At 41.1% G+C, this 22,710-nt stretch overlaps 1 protein-coding gene across 1 annotated transcript in view; it reads left to right on the top strand.

Annotated features, from left to right (window-relative positions):
- Nucleotides 1–22,710, top strand: part of PGBD5 (piggyBac transposable element derived 5) — a 61,570-nt gene that overhangs the window by 825 nt on the left and 38,035 nt on the right. The gene's annotated exons all lie outside the window — the stretch shown is intronic.

The following is a 22,710-nucleotide window of genomic DNA, read 5'->3' as shown; positions in this document are numbered from 1 at the left end:
TGGGCCTCGCGGGCGGGGACACCGCAGGTGCCTCCGGCCCGGCCCCTTGCCGGGATCGGCTCCGCCGGTGCCCAGGGCCGGGCGCGCCGGTGCTGGAGAGCCCGGCCGAGGCGGTGAGCGGGAGGGCGAGGGGAGGCCGCGTGTGCTTAGTCACAGACACCCTGTCCCCGGCGAGGCTGTGGCGGTGCCCCGGGCGCCGGCAGCGCAGGGTACCCCGCGGAATGAGGAGAGGCGCTGCCCCGAGCAGGGCGGGTGTCCAGGCCCCGGCGAGGCTCCGCTCCCGTGTGCGGCCGGCTCCTCGTCCCCGCTCACAGCTGGGGACAGCCGCTGGTCAGGGCGATGCGGGTCACCTGCTCTGCGCCGTGCAATAGGGCTCCGACATTGGGGCTGGGATTCCCCCTGGCTGCAAGGTTTTCTCTGCAGCCGTCCCTAAACTTAACCCTCCTTGCGTGGCTTTTGGCCAGAGCGAATGCCAAGAGAGTGGTGAAATGACACAGCGCGACCTACAGCAGCAGTGCACAGCCCGGAGATCTCCGTGGAGTGGCTTGTGTGCCAAGTTACACTGCTGGCTTGCCGAGGGAGCCATTATAACATATAATGTGTCTGCAGGCCTCCACAGCCAGGCTGACTGTGTAGCAGGGCAGCAAGGCATTGTAAAAACAGGCTAATGGTTATGAAAAGCTGGGATGTGAAATTCAACACGTGCATCTCAGGACAGGATGATTGCAGAAGTTGAGTTGCCTAAGGTTGCTTGTCTTTGCTTTTTTTCGGTAGTGCTCCTTCATTTGGCCCTTAAAAGTAAATGCCAAAGAGTCCTGCTGCAGTCGGTGTAGTGTGCTGAAATTTGTGCCATGAGGCAGGCAGGAGCCTGTCTGAGGAAGCAGCTTTGGATGGTTGGGAGGAAGGTGGAGCGAGCCCTGGAGCCCAGAGAAAGTTCGACTGTGCTTCTGACAAATGTGCAAATAGGAGCTGTGTTTGCCACTATAAAAAGCTGAACCTTGTAATTTGTTTAAAAATCACTGTTATGTGCCTCTGTAAAGAACTCCTGAGTTTTAGGGAAGGTTCTTATTCATAAGCATCTGTAAGATGACGTTCTGAACTATAAGCTTCATGACATGATGCTATTTCAGCATTGATTATCATTTAATTTCTCTGCCTTTGATAGCTTATTACTTCAAAATATTGCTTTATAGTGATATCCTGTTTAACACAGACAGAACTGGAGTTAGTGCTTTAATGCTGGTTTAGAAAGGAATTGAGCTGATGACCTGGTAATTGAGGAATTCATATTTCCTTTGAAATAAAGGAGTTAGAATTGTGGTTGACAGGAACAATGCTGATGTCTCTTGAGGGAGGTATATGGATATTGCTGTGAATATTTCCTTCCACTAATAGATGCAGAAGAAGTTACTTCTGCCCTTTACTTCTGTTGATTGTGATGATGATGATAGATGCTGCATGCTCTTTATAGAATGGAGCTTTGGTTTGGCAGAAGTTCAGGTAGTGTCATGATTTGATATGTGGGAAATCTGTAGTGTCTGTGATAATTTTATTTTTGACTACTCAAATTCCAAGCTGTGGAAACTATTGCATTGTATATAACTGAGCTCTTATAAATCTAGTCTGTACATTGACTGGCTTTAGGCCTTTGCAGATATTATCATTGGAGTTATGCTGAAGGTACTTGTGCTGACATCATCGTTGCTTAATTGGGCACCATTCTGACTCAAAAGTTTGTATCTATACCTGTTGAGGAAAAGGTCTCCACTGAAGTGCCTTGAAGTGGCAGCATGTCTTTCAGCCCCTTATGGACTACAAGCAAGAAATACAGAGTTAGATAGAGCACCAAGAAAACTGTATTCTCCATTCAAATGTGTTGGATATAAGTTGCTTTCTTTCTAGGTTCTGAGATTAAAAGGAATAGGTTTACGTGAGACTGAGATGAAAATTACTTTTGGTTAGTATCAAAACTTCAGGGCATGGCCTTTTGGTCAAAATCTCAAGGTTTGCTTAGGGGCAAGTACTTGACATCATGTGATGCCAAGAGACAAATGTCTCATGAGACTTCAGCATCATTGATGCTGGAGATAAAGTCTTGAATCAGACTAGGGTTAAACCTAGTGTCAAGCTCGGTTTGGGAGACTGCCTCTTCCTGAAAGGGAATATGTGGAGGAAGAAAAGGTTTGAGTTAGTTATTGAGTGAGTGAAAGTTCCCAAGAGAAAAAATAAAGAGCCACTTGTAAAGCTTGTGGTCTTTTTAACTACAAGTAGAAAATACCATCACTTCCCTTTTTTCTTTTGAATAAACTATTTACCTTTCCCTTCCTAGCCTCAATATTAAACTTATGTCTTTAAAAAGCATTGTATCCATCCCTAAAATTATCTTGAGCATAGACAGGCTAACTCATACTTCATCGCGGAAGTACACTTGCAACCCAGATGTGCTGGGGGCTGCTGGCAGTGTGTTAGATGGTTGAGTATGTCCTCAGTCTGCAGTCAGGCACTGTATGTATGTGTGGTGATGCTGCCTTGCTTGTGTGGCAGGTTCTGACAACCTGGGAAAGGTCTAGCTTGACTTATGTGTGAGGAGATAAGTGACTAGCATTGCTGTGCAGCACAGTGCTGTTTGTGTCTCAGATTTATTGTTTTCTGTCTCTTCTTCAGGGATCCCCAGTTCCTGTTATTCCTGTTCTATTTAATAAAAATAGTGGGTGCTTCTATTCCCTGGGGAATAAAACACCCAATGTTAATAGCTTTAGCTTATTTCCTTTGTTGAAATCCAAAATAGCTGCTAACTTTTGCATAGAGGTTAGAACAGATGGCTTGCTGGCACTTTGTGTTATTTCCTGTTAAACTATTTTGCAAATCATTCTGTTAGTTGGTGAGAAAATTCCCAGCCATATGATTTGATACCCTGATTTTTAAACTGGTAACTTGTGGCACTGTGTAGTTCTGATGAAATCAAGTTGAGGAAACAAATGTCTGTCACAAATATCAAAGCAGTAATGTAAGTTCTGAGGTGCTGGGATGTGAGTAATGGATAGGAGGTCTTGAGGCACTTGCTGAAATGCTTTTCCTTCACAAAGTGCACCTGGCTACAGCAGGTCCACGGGTAGGTCAACCTTGTGTGTTTAAGAAGATGATGTTATCTGTGATCAAATGCTGGATCCAAGCTTTTTGACCTAGTTGTAGAGTGCAAAATAAGAGAACAAATTGCTGCTAGGATAGGGAAAGCATAATGGAAAAAGAGAGACAGAGAGTGCAAGCAACTACTATTACAAGCCAATGTGTGCCAGTAACTTAACATAAGCCCTTCATTTCTGGTCACTCCTGCCTCTGACTTAATTGGTGTGCTCTTCCTTTCTTTAGGAGTCGATTGGCTCGAGTGGTGCTTTCCCTTGTTAGCTCAGTGATCTGGCCAGGAGCTGTTCTGTAATACAGAGGCACTATTGCTTCTGCTCTTGGTTCTTTGGGGGTGTTTGGAGGTGCAAATATCCTGGTATTGCTGCTTGATGTTCCTGATCTGGGGTAGCTGGCATTTTCTTCCTAGGATCCAACATGTCCCATATCCGTGGTGTTCAGCAACCAGAAAATTTGACCTCAGATGTAAGAGAACTTCTTACTGTTAGGATGCTATGGTACAGTTATGTTTTAGGGTGGCAGCAATAGCAGGGAAATCTAATCAAAAGTTGATGTAGATGTACTCAAAGATACAGGCAATTAGTGCTACTGTTTCCTTCATTTTCTATGCCCTCCAAACCCTGTTCTTAAGGACTTAAGGACAAAATACTAAGGATGTTCCTTGCTAAAAGAGCATAGCAGATCCTCTTTGAGTTGCATTTAGACAGTGAAAATAGCTTTTATGAATTTCCAGAATGTTTCTTTGGAACACTTAATGTGCCATAAGTTGCCATCTTTGAAGAACATGCTGCTGTATAACAGAATGCTCTCAGGAAGAAGCTGCTAAGACCATGCTTAGGAATCTTGTCACCTTGAAGAAGTTTAAGCAAATATTTAAAGTAGTTTGTAGTATCTTCTGTTCCCAAGAGCATTGACAGTCAGATGGGAAGGTGGCATTCCAGCAGCAAGGAGCTTGGAGGAAGAGCTCTTGGGTCTGGCTGGGCCATAAAAGAGGGCCATCTACATGCTGCCACCTAACAGCGCAGGAGCTCTTGGTTCAAATCCTGAATAGGATCTGGAGGCTTTAGTCTTACTAGATTGATGTCAATATTTAAAAGTTATAGAGTAAGAAAAGAAAGAAAGCTACTTAGTCACTTATGTCAGATTCTGCTTCAGAAATATCTGGCCCCAATTCTCTGACTGTAAGTAGATAAAGTGATTCTGATATGATTTGTTCTTCTTTATGTAATCAGAGAACTTAGCTGCTTTTGACTTGCATAACCATGGAAAATATTGGGAAAAATTGCATATTTATACATTATGTTCTTGCATTCTGTGTAGACGTTACTTCTAATGACACTATCATACACTTTCAGGAAAATATGATAAATACATCTCAAAGATGTATATTGCTACTTTGCAAAGCCTTTATAGGATGACTTAAAGTCTTGAAATTTTGCTAAATAAGTGAATTGTGCAAAGGCTTAATATCTCATACATCTTGTGCAATTTAGATGCGCTTTTCAGGAGGTTTTAATGGCTTTAGAGCACATTTTCTTGCTTCCATCATCACTGAAGAGAATAAAGCGCATATGACAGCCTTATTGATTAAAAAACTTAGTGCAGCTTAGCTACCTGTGTTCCCTTGCCTCTTTTGCCATACCTCTGCCTTAAACATGCATTTGAGGAATAGCCTAGTACTTAGACTTTACAGGAAAAGAGAAAACCAACACTGTTTTTTCTTTGCTTTTATAAAGAGAATCTGTTTTGGTCAGTACTTGAGACATGAAAGTCTATAAACACTGCAGATTAAGGTCTTCTCCATAGATACTTGTCTAGCCTTTTACAGAGAAAAAGCATGTTTGCTCCTAGATCTGTTACTGCATAAAATGAGTCCTTTCTCCTTGTAGCTATTAATGGGGTCATTTAAAGTAGTTCAGTTCCTACACTACCTGTGTCCTTTAGTCAGCATCTCAGAAACAGTACAGCAAACAGTTTCTGTGTCTGTATACCTTTAAGTCAGCCTAGAGAGGAAATCAGCCTCTCTGCTCAGTCTAATGAGGATGCTAATGATGGACTTCATGTGAGAACTCTGTATTGACTGCTGGGTCACAGGAAGTTGTCCTGGATGTCATAGACTTAAAAGGAAATGAAAATGTCTCTTACATGTTCATGTTCATATAAGAGTTTTGCTTCCTTCTTGTGCTGAAGCATCAAAAATTTTAGAGTAGGTGGATTTCACAGTTTGGAAATACAAGATACTTACAAAAGGGAAGGTAATCATGGATATAGTCGCACATCCTGATTGGAGGTCAGTGGAGTATAATCACTGAAATACCTCATTCTTTCAAGTACTACCAAAATTGGGCATGTGATTAGAAAACAGAACAGATGGACCCAAAAGGAATGCATGGCTAAGACAAATGCATGAGGATGCTGTCATTTCACATCTCAGTTCCTTGTAGCAGGGCATCATTTCTAGTAGCATATCTAAGCTCCCCCTTCATATTCTTTAAAGAACAGGGTATTAACCAGTCATTTGCTCTGTGTGAAAATGAATGAACTCATACCTGAGTAGGTCCTTCAGCAATTATGCCTGAGTTCCTTGATTGACAGACTGCAGGAAAATAGGCTTGGAAAGCTCCACAGCTGATTTTATGTCTGTATAAATTAGTCTTGGACTATGTCCTTATTTTTTAGTGAAAACAACTGGTATTCATGTGACATGATAGAAAATATGCTTTTGATTCTGCTTTCTTGGATAACATGAGGAATTCACATGGCCTGTACTGACAAACCATGCATGGTGTTAAGGACAAAGAACAAAACCAAGCAACTTCTATTCAGCAAGCAATACAAAGCTGTAACTATGCAGCTGCAAACTGGGCAAGTCGAAGTGCAGTTGATGAGGCATACTGTAAGGATGCCAAAATCATGCTGGAGAGGGATACACAGGAGGCACAGAATACTGTGTATGTGTCTGTATGGATGGGGGCAATTAGCTGTGTGTTGGACAGGAAGATTATTGGACTGACATAAAATATACAGTGAGCCCATAAGTGGGCACAAATGAAGGTGTTATCTCTAGTGAGGAAAAAAGCAGAAAAAGACTTAAAGCAGCTGCTGTTATAACTGTGATTCATTTCTGATTACATATGGCAGGGAGGTGGGTGTGTATGTAAGATTAAATTCAAGCAAAAAAAGAATATCTTTCTTTTTTGAAGTTACTTACAAAATTCACTGTTGTGGAAAGTCTGACTATCCAATGCATTTAGTCATCTCTGCTTTTTGTGAAAAGGTAGATGCTGGTTAACTGCTGAGTTACTACACATCTGGAGGTGTGCAGTGCTAGTGGTCAGCGTGCAGCCGTGGGTGTGTGACTTTTCCCGTGGATATCATGGAGCTGTCTGCTGTTGGATGCACCCTATTGACAGAGGGCTTGGGCAATGGTAATCTTTCATGCCCAGGAAAACTACTTGGAAGAGGCTACATGTATTGAGGCTCACACGGGTGCACCTACACTTTCAGAATCATTAAGGTTGGAAAAGACCTTTAAAATCTTCAAGTCCAGCTGTCAGCCCAGCACCACCACAATGTTCACGACTAAACCACATTTTTAAGTGCCATATTCATAGGTGTTTTGCACACTTACAAGATGATGACTCCAACTCTTCCCCGGGGAAGAGGTGGTCAGCCTTCCCCAGAGGGCAGAGTAGTGGTTCATAAATATTGTGTTGCAGTAGTCAACTGAAAATGAACAGTCTTTGGTTTGGGTTAAAGGATTCCTAGGATTATCTTGAAAAATGTGAGCTACTCTTACATCTGTTTTGCTGGATATGTTACATTATGTATATAAATGCATATGTGGATATAAATTCTTATTTAGCCTTTCATAGGGCTTCTAGCCTTCTGGACTGTATTTTTGAAAAGGATCACTAGGTGAGAAGACCTCCTTAAACTGAAGACTTTCTCATTTTTTGGCCATTGTAGTTATTCCTTACTCATAAACTTGTCCTTTTATGTAGTTAGTGGTTGTTTCGAGATGAAGAAAAATACTGTGTTTGAAAGTTTATACTTGGACATCTGCATTAGTTCCCTCTTGTCACTGACTCTGGGATTAAAAGAAATTAAGCTGTAGAATTTGGACTGCATTTGAGTGATCTGTAGCTATTTTCATGGTGCTAACATTGTTGCAGGTAGTTTCAGTTTTTTCTTTGAAGGGCATGTCTTCAAAGTATATCACAAACCTTCCTCCTTGGGAAAAGAGTGGTGGGTTTTAGAGTAGATGACATCTTGGTATTTCCAATTGATGAAGCTGATGGATAAAGAATGACCTCTCAAAAAAAGCCTTTCTTTGTCTGGTTCTGAACTACAGGGTGATGACTCACACTTAAACTGACATGAGAGGTGGTCTAAGAGATTTTCCAACCTCTACAGCAGCCTCCTGCCATTGTGCTGTTGGAGTCTGTCAGAGCCAGGGCTGTCCTGCCACCCCAGCCAGGACAGCTGCAGCCAAGGGCACTGGGGTGACAGGTGAGGCTGGCTCGGGATGTGGGCCCATGGCAGGGCAGGACTGTGCCAAGCTGGAGCCTGACCCTGCTGGGGTGAGGGCTGATGGCCCTGGGCAGCTCTCATGGAGCACCAGGCCAGGCAAAAGGCCAGTCAGCCGTGGTGATGGCCCTGGGGCACTGACAGCAGCTCCTTGAAACAAACTCTTGGGCAAAAGCCATGATTTTCTGTAATGGCTCTTCCACAAAAAATGTTCAGGAGGAATTTGTCAGTGCTCAGTTGAATTCTTCATTCTTCCAGCCCACTCCCCTGTGGCTGTAGATTCTCTGTACTCTGTCCCTACAGCTCAGGCTGTTGGTAGCCAGCCTGCCCTCCTGTCAGCCATGGAGAGCTTAGCTGCTGCCACAGAGTGACTGGAGATAGTGCTGTCTTGTGTCATGAGCCTTTGGTTCATGGATGCCCTGCAAGTTCTTTTGGTTCAGATTACCTTCAGTGTTTGTCTTGTGTATGAAACGAATCTGTGGGAGGTTTTGGTTCATGGAGCAGTTGTGCAAAGTTAAGAGTTAGCTGATCCTTGTGGAGACCCCCAATGGTTACTGTGTTCCATGACAGAATTTACTGCCTTGTTTTCTGCAGTGGGCTGGAGGCAAATTATTGAAGTGGGAACCATCTTTGCCGTACTGGCTCTGGGTTTCACAGGGTGCTTTGCATTACACTACATCTGTTGCAACAAATCCTACAGGCATTAAAATATATGGTGGGGTGAAGCAGGCAGATGCAAAAATACCTGATTGGATATATCCCATCAAATTCCCATCAGGTATTTTCACTAAAATTGTTATTACTGAAAATGCCTGTTTTTCTCCATTTGAATTGGATAGGTGTGGCCTAGCATCTCCAAACATGTGTGGCATAAAGATGTGTCAAAAGCTTAAATGTTCTGATTTTTACTTTTATTTTTATTTAATTTCACCTGATTCTATTTTTAATTAATAAGAACCTGAAAGCACATTCATGAATGGAGCCGGACTTCTTGAATTTGTTTATTAAACATTTAGATAACATGAAGATGGGAATGATTCCATGTACACTGAGAATTTCCAAGGTTGTTGATAGCCTGAAATAGTCTGGTGCAGGAAGCACGATGGCATGGTGCAAGAGGGGAATGCTTAGTGTGAAGGCAGCACTGACTAACAGCACAACTGGGAAATGGAGGGGAAGAACTGTCTAGGTGGAAAAGGAACTGGTGGTTGAAGCTGATCACCAGACAAATGCGACTCAGTGTCATGCTGTTGTGAAAAGGCAAACATCCAAATGGAGCGTACAAGACTTGAAATGAAACTGTTTTGCCACTTAAGAGAGTCTGGGTTGCCAACCCAGGTGAGAAGCACGTAGTTAAATATGAAGGGAAAGGACAGAAGCAGAAAATCTACTAATTTGGCTGCCTTTTAGTATTCTGGTTTTAAGCCAGAGGGCCGTATGGGTAAGTAAAAGAGCTATTATAGGAAAGGGAATTATCTGCCTTACCTGCTCTGAAAACTAAATATGAGGAATAATGGGTATAAATTGATGGGTAATTGAATTGGGCATGATAGAAACTCTCAGACAGTGCAGTGGTGCAGAAGACAAATGTGTCACTGAAAATGTAAGAACAAGTGTCATTAACCTGTTATATCTGTTGTAACAGACTGACACCTGGTTTGTGTGCTGAATGGGCATAAAGGCCTTGGGCTGAAGGACTTCCTGAGGTCCCTTCCAGCACAACTTTCTTCTGTTTTGGATTGGCTAAGATGATACTGAGCAGCTTGCTAGTTTAAGTTAAATGTTGGTTATGCAAAGGACTTGCTACTTGCATCTTCCATGTCATCTTTTAGAGTGGGGAGGAGGCTGTGCGGCTCATGGGAAAGAACTTTGTGCTTGAAGAAGGCTGCCTGATCTGTTAAGATGAAAGTCCCTCCTTCCCTTTGTCCAAGAAAGTGGCTCAGTTGATGGTTGCTTAGGGTGTTGTTTCTCTCACTTCTATGGTAATGAGCTTTGTGTCCATGAATCTTGCATCTCTACTCAAATGACTTACTCTAATATTCCTTTATGTTCAAAGCACTAATCTACTTATATTAGGGACGCTTGATGTGGCACTACCCACAGACTTGTGAGATTAGCAGTGCTACACTCTGGAGGCAGTGCATCATCTGGTGGTGACTGGGTTTGTACTTTCCTCTGTTCATGACATTTCTTGAGGTATAAAGAGCTTCCTTGCAACTGAATCCCAACACAACCCTCTGTAGAACACAAGGATTGATACATGGAGGAAGACAAGCACAGGTCTAGAAGAGGCCCAGCTAATCATGGTGCAGACATCTGCAATAACTGATGATCATGTAACAGGTGTCCTGGAAAGAAAGAACAACAGAATGTCTCCTCCGTGTTTTTTCACTTCATGGATTGTTCCTTCACTTCTTTGTGAGTATTGCAAAATTGTTTCATCATCAAAGACTACTTTTGGCCACTTATATCTTCATTTTTCCTGATATTTACCTCAAGTATCCTCAAGTATATTTAAAGAGATTTGCTGTTTAGCTTGCTTTCTTTTTTTTTATTTTTTATTTTTTTCTTTTCTCTAGCTATTTCTTTTTCTCTTTTTATTGTCTTTTTTTTCCCCTAGGCTAAAAATAAGTATCACATTTCTTCATGGTATTTCCTTGCAAGAATATACCCCTACTTCTAGTAGTAGTTCTCTGCCTTTTCCAGTATAGGATCAACTCTGACAGATTGCACAGATGTCTGAGTGAGGTCGTACAGTTCCTTGTTTGAAGGTACTAGTAAGTCACTATCTCCACTAAAGATAACCAATAACCTGCTTTATGCTGTCCAAAAAAATGACTGTTCTAGAAGTCAGTTGTGTATCTGTTCTCTGGAGAGTAAGAGATTTTGTCTGATTTCAGCAGATAATTAGAGAAAAAACTTCCAGTATGGGTTTTTAAGATAAATTTTGGCCAATAAATTCAGATACTATCTAGTTGGAAGATCAGCCCAGTATTTTCTGGTAGTGCTATGATCATAAATTTCGTTCTAAGTCCGTGTCCTGGTAAAAAAATGAAATAATGCCTTTCCCAAAGTCACCTCCCTTCATCCAGACAACTGCTTTCTCAGTCAAGGATCTGGGTAAGGAGGACACACTAATACTCTTACTCATCTGTGCTGCTGCCAATTCTCTAGCTAGAAACAGAACAGATAAATTCAGCTTTCCTGTAAGTAATATCTTAGAAGCTTATCCACGAAAAATGATTTTAAGGTGACCTGCCTGTGATACAAATGTCTGCATTTGTCTTGATGCCTTTCATTAGTCTTTCCTTTAAATCTATTCAGGTTCAAGGAGTATTGGGATCAGAGCAACAAGTTAAAGTCACCAAGGCTCTTATTTCTTTTAGGAGGTCATTGTTTTCCCAATTTAACAGGTAACCTTGAACTTGGATTCACTCAGGTTCTTCTTATGGGGCTCCTAGTATTTGAGAATTAGAAACAAAAATATATACTGAACTGCAAGATTACAATTTTTATCTGTATTTGTCACAGGTATTTCAGATTCAGGTGTCTGTCCTCAGACTCTTGAAACTTAGTCTGTTATGAACCTCATTAGTTCCCTTGAGAATGAAGCCAAAATCCTTGCCCTAACAGCTGAAACAAGCCTAGGTTATCATGAATCTCTTTGTCAGGAAAACTGCTCTGGCTTCACTTCCTCCTTCTTCTCCTTCATCTCCCTTTTATTTTATTGAAGAGCATTTTGGACCTTTCTATACTAGGCGTGGCTGTTTATGGTTAAGAGGGGTGTGAGTTCAGCCAGCAGTACCAAAACCTTTAATCCCACTAGACTTGGGTAAATTCAAAATACATTGAACTATGTTGAGTGCAAATAGTAGTGCAGGCACCTAACTGATTTCTGGGGACAGATGGTGGGTGTAAAATATTCAGCTATGGATAATTTTGAATTGGTATTGTCAAAGTGGGTACTGAATATGAAATGGTTCTAGAAATATGAAATGGACTTGACACTGTTAATGTGATGCTGTTGTTGACATTATACTAGTTTTTAACTCGTTTTTGTTTGTTTGTTTTTGGTTTTTTGGGAGTTGGTTTTTTGGGGGTTTTTTTTTGGTGTGTTTTGTTTTGCTGCTGGCTATCTCTCCCTGAATCAATGAAAAGAAACTAAATGAGCATTAGTTTTTTTCTAAAAGCAGCCATTCATATCATATGATGAAGCGGAAACATTTGATAGCATTTTATGGACATATTGCAGGAGAGTGAGTGAAATGTTAAAATAAAAACTGTGCCTTTTCTTCAGGTCTTTTGCTGAAAGGTTGACTCAGAAGGGGTCTGAGTACTGACCTGGAGCAGCTTGACATTGAGCAGTGCACTGCCAATTGTTCTAATGTCAGCTTTCTTCCTAAGATAAAAGGGTGATGGGTTTCTTTTTTTTTTTTTTTTAAGCTGAAATGGGCAGCTAAAGGAAGAATCCTTCAGCACAATACTTTAATCAAAAAAGGAGCAAGAAATAAGTGTGGCAAAAGCTGCTCAAAACTTTACTTTCAAGCTTTCAGTTTCTACTGAATCCTTTTAATCTGTACTATAACCTCTTCCTAACCTGCCCTTCTGTGCTACAGCATTTAGTTTCTCTAGTTGTATTTTGCTTTCTAAAATCTTCTCCTGTCATAAAAATTAATGTTTCTCTTGTATCTTAATATAGATTCTACCAATACTTCACATTTTGACATCTTGTTCTTAGTCATTATAAAACTTCCTTTTTTTTTTTTATTCTCCAGGCTCTGCTGGACACCATGTCTCCACTGTTTTTGTTAAAGTGTAGGTAGTCAGGGGCAGGAGTTCATCAAATTTTGCTTCTTAGTAAGCCAGGCATTTTGCAATTTTGTGCTGCCCCGTGTACTTGAGTCCATTCTTGAGGCAGGAGAAGGTAAAGGTCTTCCGGATATTGAGTTCTTACCTAACATGGAAAGATAGCTGATGGGGTGACAGCCTTTTGAATTGCCCTTGCTGAGACATGGCTCACTTGAGTTCAATCCTTATTAGACAGCACATTTGTAGTGAGAATAGCCTGTAGGCTTCAACAGCATCTTCTGTGATGAAAAAGCAGGTTGATGTTGAGATGTGAGGTCATGTGAAACCAGATTCTGCCTGTTCTTGCCCCATAGTGTTGCATAAAAATGATAGCTGGTACTTCTAACATACCAAAATTATGGCCAGGTGCTTCTGACTACATTGCTCACCCAGCTTGCTATAGCTGATGTTCCATATCTGCTTTTGTGGGAGATACAATATGTGAACTGTCACACCCACCACCACATCAAATGTAGCATTAAAAAGCTGGAAGAAGTGTAGTACGCAGCTCAACAGAATCTGAATTCAGATCTAATAGTGGTGTTTATCTATGGGTTTGGTTATCCTGTGATTATTCAGTCTTCTTTTTGGATGAAGGTTGCATTTCAGGAGTGTCAACTGCCCCTGCGTGGAGTTCTGAGTTAGCATTTTATTGTGTCTGGGTTGTGAATGTGTCTGTGCTCCTGCTGTCTAACAGAAGAGACCGGTGCAGTTTTAGAGGCTATTGCACTAAGTAATGGACCCAATTTTTTATAGTAAGCATTTAAGGAATGTTCTGCCTTCTCAATCCATCTGTATTGGCAGGAGTAGGGATTGCGTCTCCTGTGTCAGGTTCTTCTCTCACGTTGCAAAGTGTACCCTGTAGTCCCTTATCCACCAGACATTGGTTCTAGAGGGAGGAGGATGTCACCAAAGTCTAGTGATAGTTTCTATAAAGTAAGCAAAATGTTATGGTCTTTATAAGCAGTTTTGGTGTAGCTGTTGCTTTTGATTTCCTCTTTGAGGCTAGCTGAACTCAATGTTCTACATACTGGTGGATCTTGAATGCTTCCTAAAGAAAGGAGACACAAAGATTTCTTTGCAGTTTTGCTTTCTCTGACTGCTGCTGTAGACAGTTATTGTTAGCTGCCTTGTTTGTAATTTAGAAACGGGAGGAAAAAGTAAGCAAGTTTTTAAACTGAAGTTAAAAAAAAAAAGCTTTTCTGTGCAGAGTTTTAAGCACCTCTTTTGCTGTGTCTTCAAGGACTCACTACTATACTTGACAGTATTAATTCTTTTGCAGTTATTTCTGTGTTTTATTATGGACTGCATCACTTTACATTATAATACTTATACTGTTAAACATTTGTTTGGAGCAATCCTAGGCTGGAAGATATACGCTTAATCTCACTTCAAAAACATTCACTTCAGGGTCATGTTGCACTGATGCCTAAGAATAATTTGATTATTATAGCTTAAGGTTAAGTATCTGCCTCAAATGGTTTCTGCTGGGCTGGAGTGAAAACACCCTAAAAGAGGTTACTATTGTCAAACAGTAGTGTCAAAAATTTCTTAAAAGACATCCCTTTTGATGTTTACTCAAAGTACAACCTGTTTGCTTCATATAATCACAACAGCAGAAAGTCTGGTAGCAGATCTGAGTGGTAGGAACTAATATTAAATCCCTTGATCAAAGGGAAAAATCCATGCTTCCTGAAGAACATGAGTTCCAATTTGCTTGCCAAGGTTTGCGAAGAGAGACCAAAATCTGTGGTGGTCATAAGGCCCAGGGGGAAGGTCAAAGGAGCTACAGGATAGACTACAGAGAATTTTTGTAGTAAAAAGGCATTTCCCCTTTTTTCCTGCCACAACACATATTGCAGTCTTGCTTTTAGGATTAATAATTTGCATGCCTGACTGCAAAATGAGTTTCTGCTCCGTAAACCTATTTCTGCTAGAGAAAAACACAAGGCTTTTGCACATCCTTTTGATTTGCGAGTGACGCAAATTAAAATTCAAAGGGGAGTGGCAAGGGATGTAAATACAGTGTGTTATTTTCTGAATCCAGAGATGCATGTAAGCATATGCATAGGTGGTACTACTTTAGTGATATGTGACATGAATTGAATGATATACATTTTTTAGTGACATGAAAAGTGTTATGCGAATGCAGAAGGACCTCTGACTGATAGCACCACTCCCCCACTCCCTTTTAAGAAGAGTGCTTTCTTGGAGGACAAAGGGGAGATGGCTCCTTTTTTATATTGATACAAAACCTACAAGTAGATCAGCTGAAGCTTATAGGATTTGAGCACACATTCAGCTCTGCTAAAAAGAGAGTGAACTGTATCTGCTAGGCTGCTACAGTCCTGAATGCAGTTACTGGAGAACTCTAGGGCAGTGTTCCTCAATCATTTTTGATCATTCACCCCTATCAGTAGGTTTTTCAACCAATACCCCAATCTATGTATATGTATTTATGGATTATATACCTGCACTACTGTACTAGTATACTGTATACTAGTATACTTTATACATTATAAAGCATACACAACCCCAGAATTTAAACCGAGATAAAGATGAAATTAACACTATTTAATGATTTTATTTTTTATTTGTTAACAATAGAGAAAAATGTTTTCTTCCAGCACCCCAGTAGATTGTCTTGTGCAGCACCCCATGTTGGAAAGCACTGTGCTAAAGTCTATGAAAGGATCTTGATAAAAGTTCATGTATGACCAAGCAGATGGTGCCTGGGTCTTGGCAAGGAACACTGTGGTCATTTGTGTCCAGCTCTGCCAAACTGCTTCAGTCCAGGCCCAGAAAGAGAATTTCTGTGAAGTGGTTTGAATCCCCCTGCCAGGGATGTTATCGGACCCAGATGTAGCTGTGATGAAAAGCAGTATGTTCATCTACTTTCTCTGTCTTGTCTCTCCTCTCCAAATAAATGACATTCTAGCTTGCCTAGTAGACTTGGGATTTTCTCACACAAAGCTATAAAAAGTCCAGCCCTAGTTTTGCTAATAATAATCTGAAGTCTTTTTTTACCCCCCACTAAAACATCAGTGGGGGCTATAGAATCTGGACCTTAATGAAGGCATGTAATAAATTCTTGGTGTGGAAGGTAAAATGTTACCTATTCAGGGCTGTTCACAGTGAGCAGAAAGGAGCTGTATCAAAGGTGATGGAAGAAACTGATGGAGTTTCACAGTAGGTCTCTTAATTTTGTTTTGTGAGGCAGTCAACATAAAGAATGAATGGAAAGAAATGTTGTTTAAATGAGATCTTTGTGAACATAGTAACAAATGGCTAAGGAACTGGAAGATCCATGTAAAGGAGCAAATCTGTCTATTATATAAAACCAACTTTAGCTGTTAGGTCCAGAAAGCTTAGGAAGTGGGATGCTCCCATTTTTTTTCTTCACTGTGAACACACCATGAAGTTCTTTGAAAATCTCTGTTGTATGAAATCTTTCTTGCTGCTAGGTCCAAGAGAAATACAAGCTACTTTCCCCTTTTATAACCGAAACTATGTTCTTACAGTGATTATTTTTAATGAGCTCTTTCAGCTTTATTGGTTCTTATGTTGGTAGCCCCCCAGAAGCCTGGACAAGCTGACCTCTAAGTGTAGCTGTGATCTTGTGTTCCTGGGTGTCTGCTAGTAAGCAGTGCCTGTCTGGTGGCCTCCAGTCTTTTCCCTGCCTGATCTCAGAATACAGCACACTAAACCTGTCTTTGAAGAGGTGGACTTTGGCTCCAGAGCAGCAAAGCATCTCACCTGAAAGGCTGTGGGGGACGAGTACACAATGCTTTTCTTTACAAACCTTGCTCCGTGGCCTGGCCCCTGCTCCACTTGCACCCGCCAGCCGTGCAGCAGGGCATGGTCCATGGTGGGAGCTGCTGGGAGCTGAGCAGTCCCACAGGCTGCACACAGTAGCTGGGCAGAGGTTACAGGGGTGTTGCTGAGGGGCTGCTGCTGCTGACAGTGAGCAGTGCTGTGGCACTGAGGATCCCACTCTGATTCTATGCACTCTTTAGCTCTGAGTTGTGTTTCTGGCTTGCTCTCTGCAGATGCAACTCCCTGAAAACCTTCCCCGGGGGTACAGTGGCTTGTAAACACATTTGTGTCACCCTCAACTTAACACAGGCAGTACAAGTAATAAATCTCGTCTTTTTCACAGGTGACTGCCTTTTTTTCCCACTCTTAATTGTTGAAGAAGTGCACTGACTTCTTAAAACGGGCAAGTTGAAGGTTTATTAGAGTTATTAGGAAGCCTAAGCACTTGGGAGTGCTGTGGAGTGTGTCATGTATCCTGCATGTGGTAAGAGGATTAGGGATGTTGATGTACATTGTATATAGAAGTAATTTATTGAACTTTCCAACTGCTTGCCTGTTTTGAGTTGAGATGTTCAGACAGCCTGCAGCACTGGTCACTTCTTAGGGCAGGCAGAACAGGATGGAAAAAGGCAGTGTAACAACAGGGGCAGGAGTAAAAGAGCAGTAAGAAAACAAAAAGCACACAAAGTGATATTGTGCATGTGTAAAGGAGTCCTGACCCAGCAAGGGTTGCAAATACATGACCTACACTTTGCATCTTAGGTGTCCTAAGAAAATATTAAGACTTTCATCTGCCTCTAAGCCTAATGCACCAGCAGAGAATATGTAGTGTGTCCCAAGATTTTTGAGGGTTGGGGAGCAACATGGAGAATATAAAGCAAGGAAATTACAAGTTTAAAAGCAGGTGTGTAAGTGCAGATGCAATATGGAGTGATGAGAGCTTCTTTGCCTCTTAGTCTGGGGTGATGACAGAGAAGACTTTTCTTACTAGGCAGTTGATGAAACTCACCTAGAAATGCAAGTGCACACTTTCCTACAGAGAATAATAAAATCCAAGGGAGGCTGGTACAACCTAAAAGAAACAGGTTTGAAAAAGCCTTAATATTATCCCCATGCAGCTCCTTTCACCAGCCTCCTTGGCAGACTGCAAGTTTTGAGCTCTTCTAGCAGAGCTGCAGCATCACCCTGCTGATCACCCTCTCCCAAGTGGATGTTGCAGTAGGTGCTTATATCTGTTTGTGAGAAGTAGCACTGAATACTTTGGGGACTATGTGCTTACCCCAACAACTACTCCCTGTCTTCTCCAGGAAAAGCCTGTTGCTGCTGGGAAGCAATTGCAGAGACCAGTACTGTAGCTACCTTAGCTCATGTGGGATGGAGATGAATCATTAGGAGATTCTGTTCTGAAATTAATGTTCATGCATTATAAGGTTGTCTCCAATGCTTTACTGAGCTGTCTGGATTTCTGGTTGGTATATATATATATTTTTTTTAATAACTATTTTAAAACAAAACAGAAAGCTATTTCTTTGAGACTGAAAAACTGGAGGTTCATTTTTCAATGGCATGTGTGTGTTGTATGTAAATGGCAGGAGTTGATGTGCAGGCTTTCAGCACCTCATTAGTTTCATCACTTCTATTGACTTTGATTTACAAAAGATATATTAAATATTCTGATGATATGCTTGGAAAAAATACCAAGCTATTTTCCCTCCTTCAAACACAAAAGTCCTACCTTTTAGGGCAGAGTCCTTACATCAAATATTGCTGATGATTATACAGGTGGATTTTTATTTTAAATTTCTGGAAAGGAGCAAGTTGCATGGGGTAATGATATTTGTGAACAGTGTGTACTAGAACAGACCAGGAGCCTGGGACAGAAAGATGGGATGGTGGGATTACACCTGCAAGAGTTACCAGTGCAGTAGAGCAGTCCCCCCATGGAACCATCACAAAGCAGTCCTCTGAGATTAGCTATGAAGGTCACCCTTAATGGCAGTTGTGCTGACATAAAACTTTCCATGCTGCTTTGTACAGTTATTTCATGAATGTGCACAGTTGTGCCCACAGACAGATGTGCAGCTGCTATGTGATCTACTAAAAGCTATATTACGGGTGATGTATGAAGTCAGCACATCGATGGTCATCTCTAATCTGCTAGATATGTCCAGTGCCAGCTGGGCTGCCAGGAGCAGTGCAGTAAAATGTTAATAGAAAACTACAGAGGCAAAAAAGCACAGTGGACTATTGCCATGGAAGCTGCTGCAGCAGGAATTCTCCTGAGGAGGAGCATATGCAGCCCCACAGCCAAATAATGGGCAGCGAATTATGTAAACTGACACAATACGGTACTACTTCAGCATTGTCTCTGCTGCTTTAAGGTCTTCAGCTTTTGGAAAGTATTTTAACCATAAGACCTTGTGCCAGTGTTTTGGGAGGTCCTGTTGGATATTGGGAAAATGGTGATAGGTAGATTGCAAGATCTCACCACAGAAATTAAGTATATAATTAAAGGTGTCAACATCAGCTGCAGTGGGCTCTTTATTCTTTCGTACTTGTCACAGCTTGAAAGCTTTGTAGCTTTAAAACATGATGGAAAACACAAAGAAATACTCTATTTGTAATTAGAGTACAAATTACAAATTAAACCTCTTTTAATTAAACAACTTTTTGCCACGGCTTAAATCTACAACAAGGCTCACTTCCATGGAACACTGCCACAACAAGTCTGGCATGTTCTCATTCTCAGACCGGTGCTGTTGGTGTGGTGCAACATACATTTGGTCAATGGGAAATGTGCAAGACCTGCCTGCTTGGTCTCTTGAAAATGCCCCCAAATTTAGTTGTTCTTCTACAGTGTCTTATCACACAAGGTAATCTACTGAGTGACAGCCAAAATGATTTACCCTTGGTATCCCAGTCTTGATGCCCCACTGAAGTTCTTCACTTTTTCCAGGCTGACCTGCCAACACATGGCAGTATGGAGGAGGAATGGGTAAGGTGTCTTGGTTATCACCCCGAGTGTTGGAAGGTCACAATCGCATCAGGGGGGGAGATTGTCCTGTGTTTGGTGGAACAGTATATTACTGATCCCCGACCTATGCCAGGTTGACCTGCTACACTTAATGCTCAAGGATTTTGCTGTAATGATTAAAAATGCTGAATGACAGTCTGGATCCAGTGCACACCATGGAAACAAGCTGAATTGCAGGAAGTTCCTTACTTTGCCAAATACTTAATTAATTTTACTATTTAGTTTAAATTTACCTGTTTGTTTTACTAAATAAGTTCTCTATTTAATTTATCACTAACTCAGTTCTGCTTGCTGTGGAGGCCAGGAACTCTTTAGGACCAGAGTCAGCACGGAGCAGCTCTGTGCAGGTTTTTAGTCCACTTTCATTTGTCCTTGGATTGCTTCTAGATGCAGCTCTTAATGCTCTCTATGGATAAAAGTCAGGCTGCAGTCTGTAGATCGCTTTATTGCTGACGCTGTGAAGAAAACAATCCTTTTTAATGCCGGGGAGGGAAGAGAAAGTGGCTTTTCAGAGAAGCTGTTTGGAACCATTTTTTGACTACGGTTATTATGTGCAGACGTGGAGGCATTGTCAAAGGCTTATTTATAAGGTTGGAAGAGGGCAGTCGAATCACACTTTGCTAAATAGCTTGGAATAGACTTACTGAAACTAAATGTAGAGCATGAGTGCGGCTACTGAACGCCCACACAAGGGTGCAAAGTTTCTGTAAAGGTGACCTTGCAAAAACTTACCCATAAGCATGGGCTGCTGAGAGCAAGCCTTATAGTCTACAAAAAGAACCATCTTTGGAAGGACTACGTCCAGTTCCTTCTTTTTAAGTCAAGAGTGGCTGCTTGGGAGTTGTTGACTTTTTTTTTTATTGCTTCCTCCTAAGTTGGCTCTCAGCTCCAAGGAATGCCACAATATGGATCATGTTTTCATCATTTGTATTGAATTCTTGTGCAAGGCAGTCCCTAAAGGAAGCTAAGATTTGGCTACCAAAATAACAAATGCTGACATCTACTTGCTGAAAATACTGGTCAGAACCACAGCTGATATAAATTAGGATGATGTCTTTGACTTGGCAAAGTAGACCTGTCACTGAAGCTTTGGTGGCTTTTTTTAATGAGGATGAACAAAAGCATGCAGTGTACTATTCTAAAGACCTAGATACTTGCTGCCCAGTTCCTACAAGACAGGAGTCTCTGGAATAAACTGGAATAAAACTCAGAAAAGAAGTGTTATGTGAACTTACTTCAAACTGTCTTGACAGGCTCGTCATAAGGCCATCAAACCAGCTATGGTTTGAGGATGGTCTGATGTACATTTCCAGGCCATTAAGAATAGAGCTGATATGAAAACTGATATTCTGGCAAGCTAGATAAGCTCCAATTCTTCCAAGGGTTACGTGAGGAAACTTGGTGTAAACAGAAATTCTGAAAAATATTCACTTGGAAAACATTAAAACATAATTTTTTGTTTTCTTGCCTTTTTTTTTTCTTTAGATCTTTATAATGCTCTCTACACATTGAAAAATATGAAAAACTGTTTTAACTGCCTGTCATATTTCATTAATTGACACCTTCCATAAAGATGTCATGATGTTTTTGATGGATGAATATTTTCTGATGAAAGGCTTCTGTCAGCATTTTTATGTTCTCTAAATAAAACCCAAAAATCACATTGTGCACTTCTGCAAAGGTAACTTGTCAAGAATATAAAACAGTCTCTAATGGCTTGGACTTGGGAAAAAGGAATTAATTGGCTTTTTAAACCTTGGTTTTTGAAGACTGTACCATATGTTGGAGGAGAAAGTACTTCCCACTGGCCAAAAAAAATTAGTTTCTGGATTGATTTTTCTTAGGTATGTAGCTGTGTATAATATGCTTAATGTGCTGTTCTCATGGGTGGCTATAAATTGTTAGATTTTTCCTCAAAGAAGACAATAAAATTACATCTAAATTCTTGAACTGATACTTCTACCACTCCTATTCCTGATTTGGAAGTATTGAGGTCTGCCAAGCTGTTAATGAAGTTACATTAATTTCAAAGTCAGCTGTGATTAGCTCTGCACAAGATTTGTTTACAAACCAGGCAGTTTGGTTTATTATACATAGAGTAAGATCTGGGCTTTGAATGAGAGCAGAGTCTTTTGCACAGCAGAACAAAAGAACTTTCTTTCACTGTGTTTTCTCCTTACGTCTCTGATTTATCATGACCAAAATAATGATGCTTTTGACCTTCTTAAGATTTGTATGCTATGTTGTAAGTGCTGATAGGTTACAGTACATTTTCAATCTTTCCATCTTTTATCCATCCCTTATTCTGAGTCTGTGAATTCTGAGTTACTAAATTACACGTTGGTAATCAGAACAGAAAAAATGGGAAAGGATGCATGAACCTGTTAAAAATGTTCTCAAATTACTTAATTCTGCAAACCAGTTAAGTAAGGAAAAGGCATTTAATTCGCTTGGAGTTCTTATGTTTTTCCTAATGTGTTGCTCAGCGAGGAAGACTAGAAAGGGAATGAATCAAATGTGACCAATGGGGACCCATCCAAGAGAGAAGACCAGACATTGTAGGATGACATGCAGGGGCTGCCTGAAGTTCCACCTGAGCTTTTTCTTAAATCTTTCTGGGTGTTCTGCAGTGGATATGTTTGCTGAGAAGCTGAGTGTGCAGCCTGCTCTCTTGCTAGATGTCAGAACCAGCGAGGCAGCTGCAGTTTGCCCCGAGCTGAGTTGAGCCAAAATGGGTTCTGCAATGCGCACACTCCGAGGGCGAGGGGCCAGCTTTTGCTTCACAGTCAGATCACCAGTGTGGACACACAAATGGCTTTTCATGCCTTGCTTTTTTCATTTATTTTGAGACTATTCTTACAAATGGAGATGTCTCTTTGTGGGAGACATTCCTTCTTAGTGCAGAAGAGAAAATGGAACCAACTAGTCAAAATAGCAGTAATGACTTGCAATGTGGTTGCTGCAGATTGCACGGGCAAGATTTTGCTGGCAGACAGAGTGAGAAGGAAGAGGAGCTTGTGTGCGTAGGTTGTATCATAAAAGAAATTGTTTGTTGTTTTCCACATCCTACAAGGTCACTTGGAGCAAGCCCAAAGTTCTGCTGCTGGCTGTGTGTTCTGGTGTGTGCTGCCCAGTCAGAGGTTACTCAGTAGAGTTCTGTCCCTGTCCTGCCTGTGCATGGAATATTGGGTCAGGCTGCATGTTCAAACACTCCAAGAGTGCTTCTGCACTTTGTTGTGGTAATTTGTATTGGAAACCCTGATTGGCTTTTAGAGAAACCACACGAAAGTAAATATATTTTCCATGCAAGCAACACTCTATAGCAGAGGAGAGAGAAAAAT

Source organism: Sylvia atricapilla, chromosome 3 (assembly GCF_009819655.1).
Source record: "Sylvia atricapilla isolate bSylAtr1 chromosome 3, bSylAtr1.pri, whole genome shotgun sequence".
NCBI classification, from domain to species: Eukaryota; Metazoa; Chordata; class Aves; order Passeriformes; family Sylviidae; genus Sylvia; species Sylvia atricapilla.
This window is presented reverse-complemented; position numbering and strand designations above follow the sequence as displayed.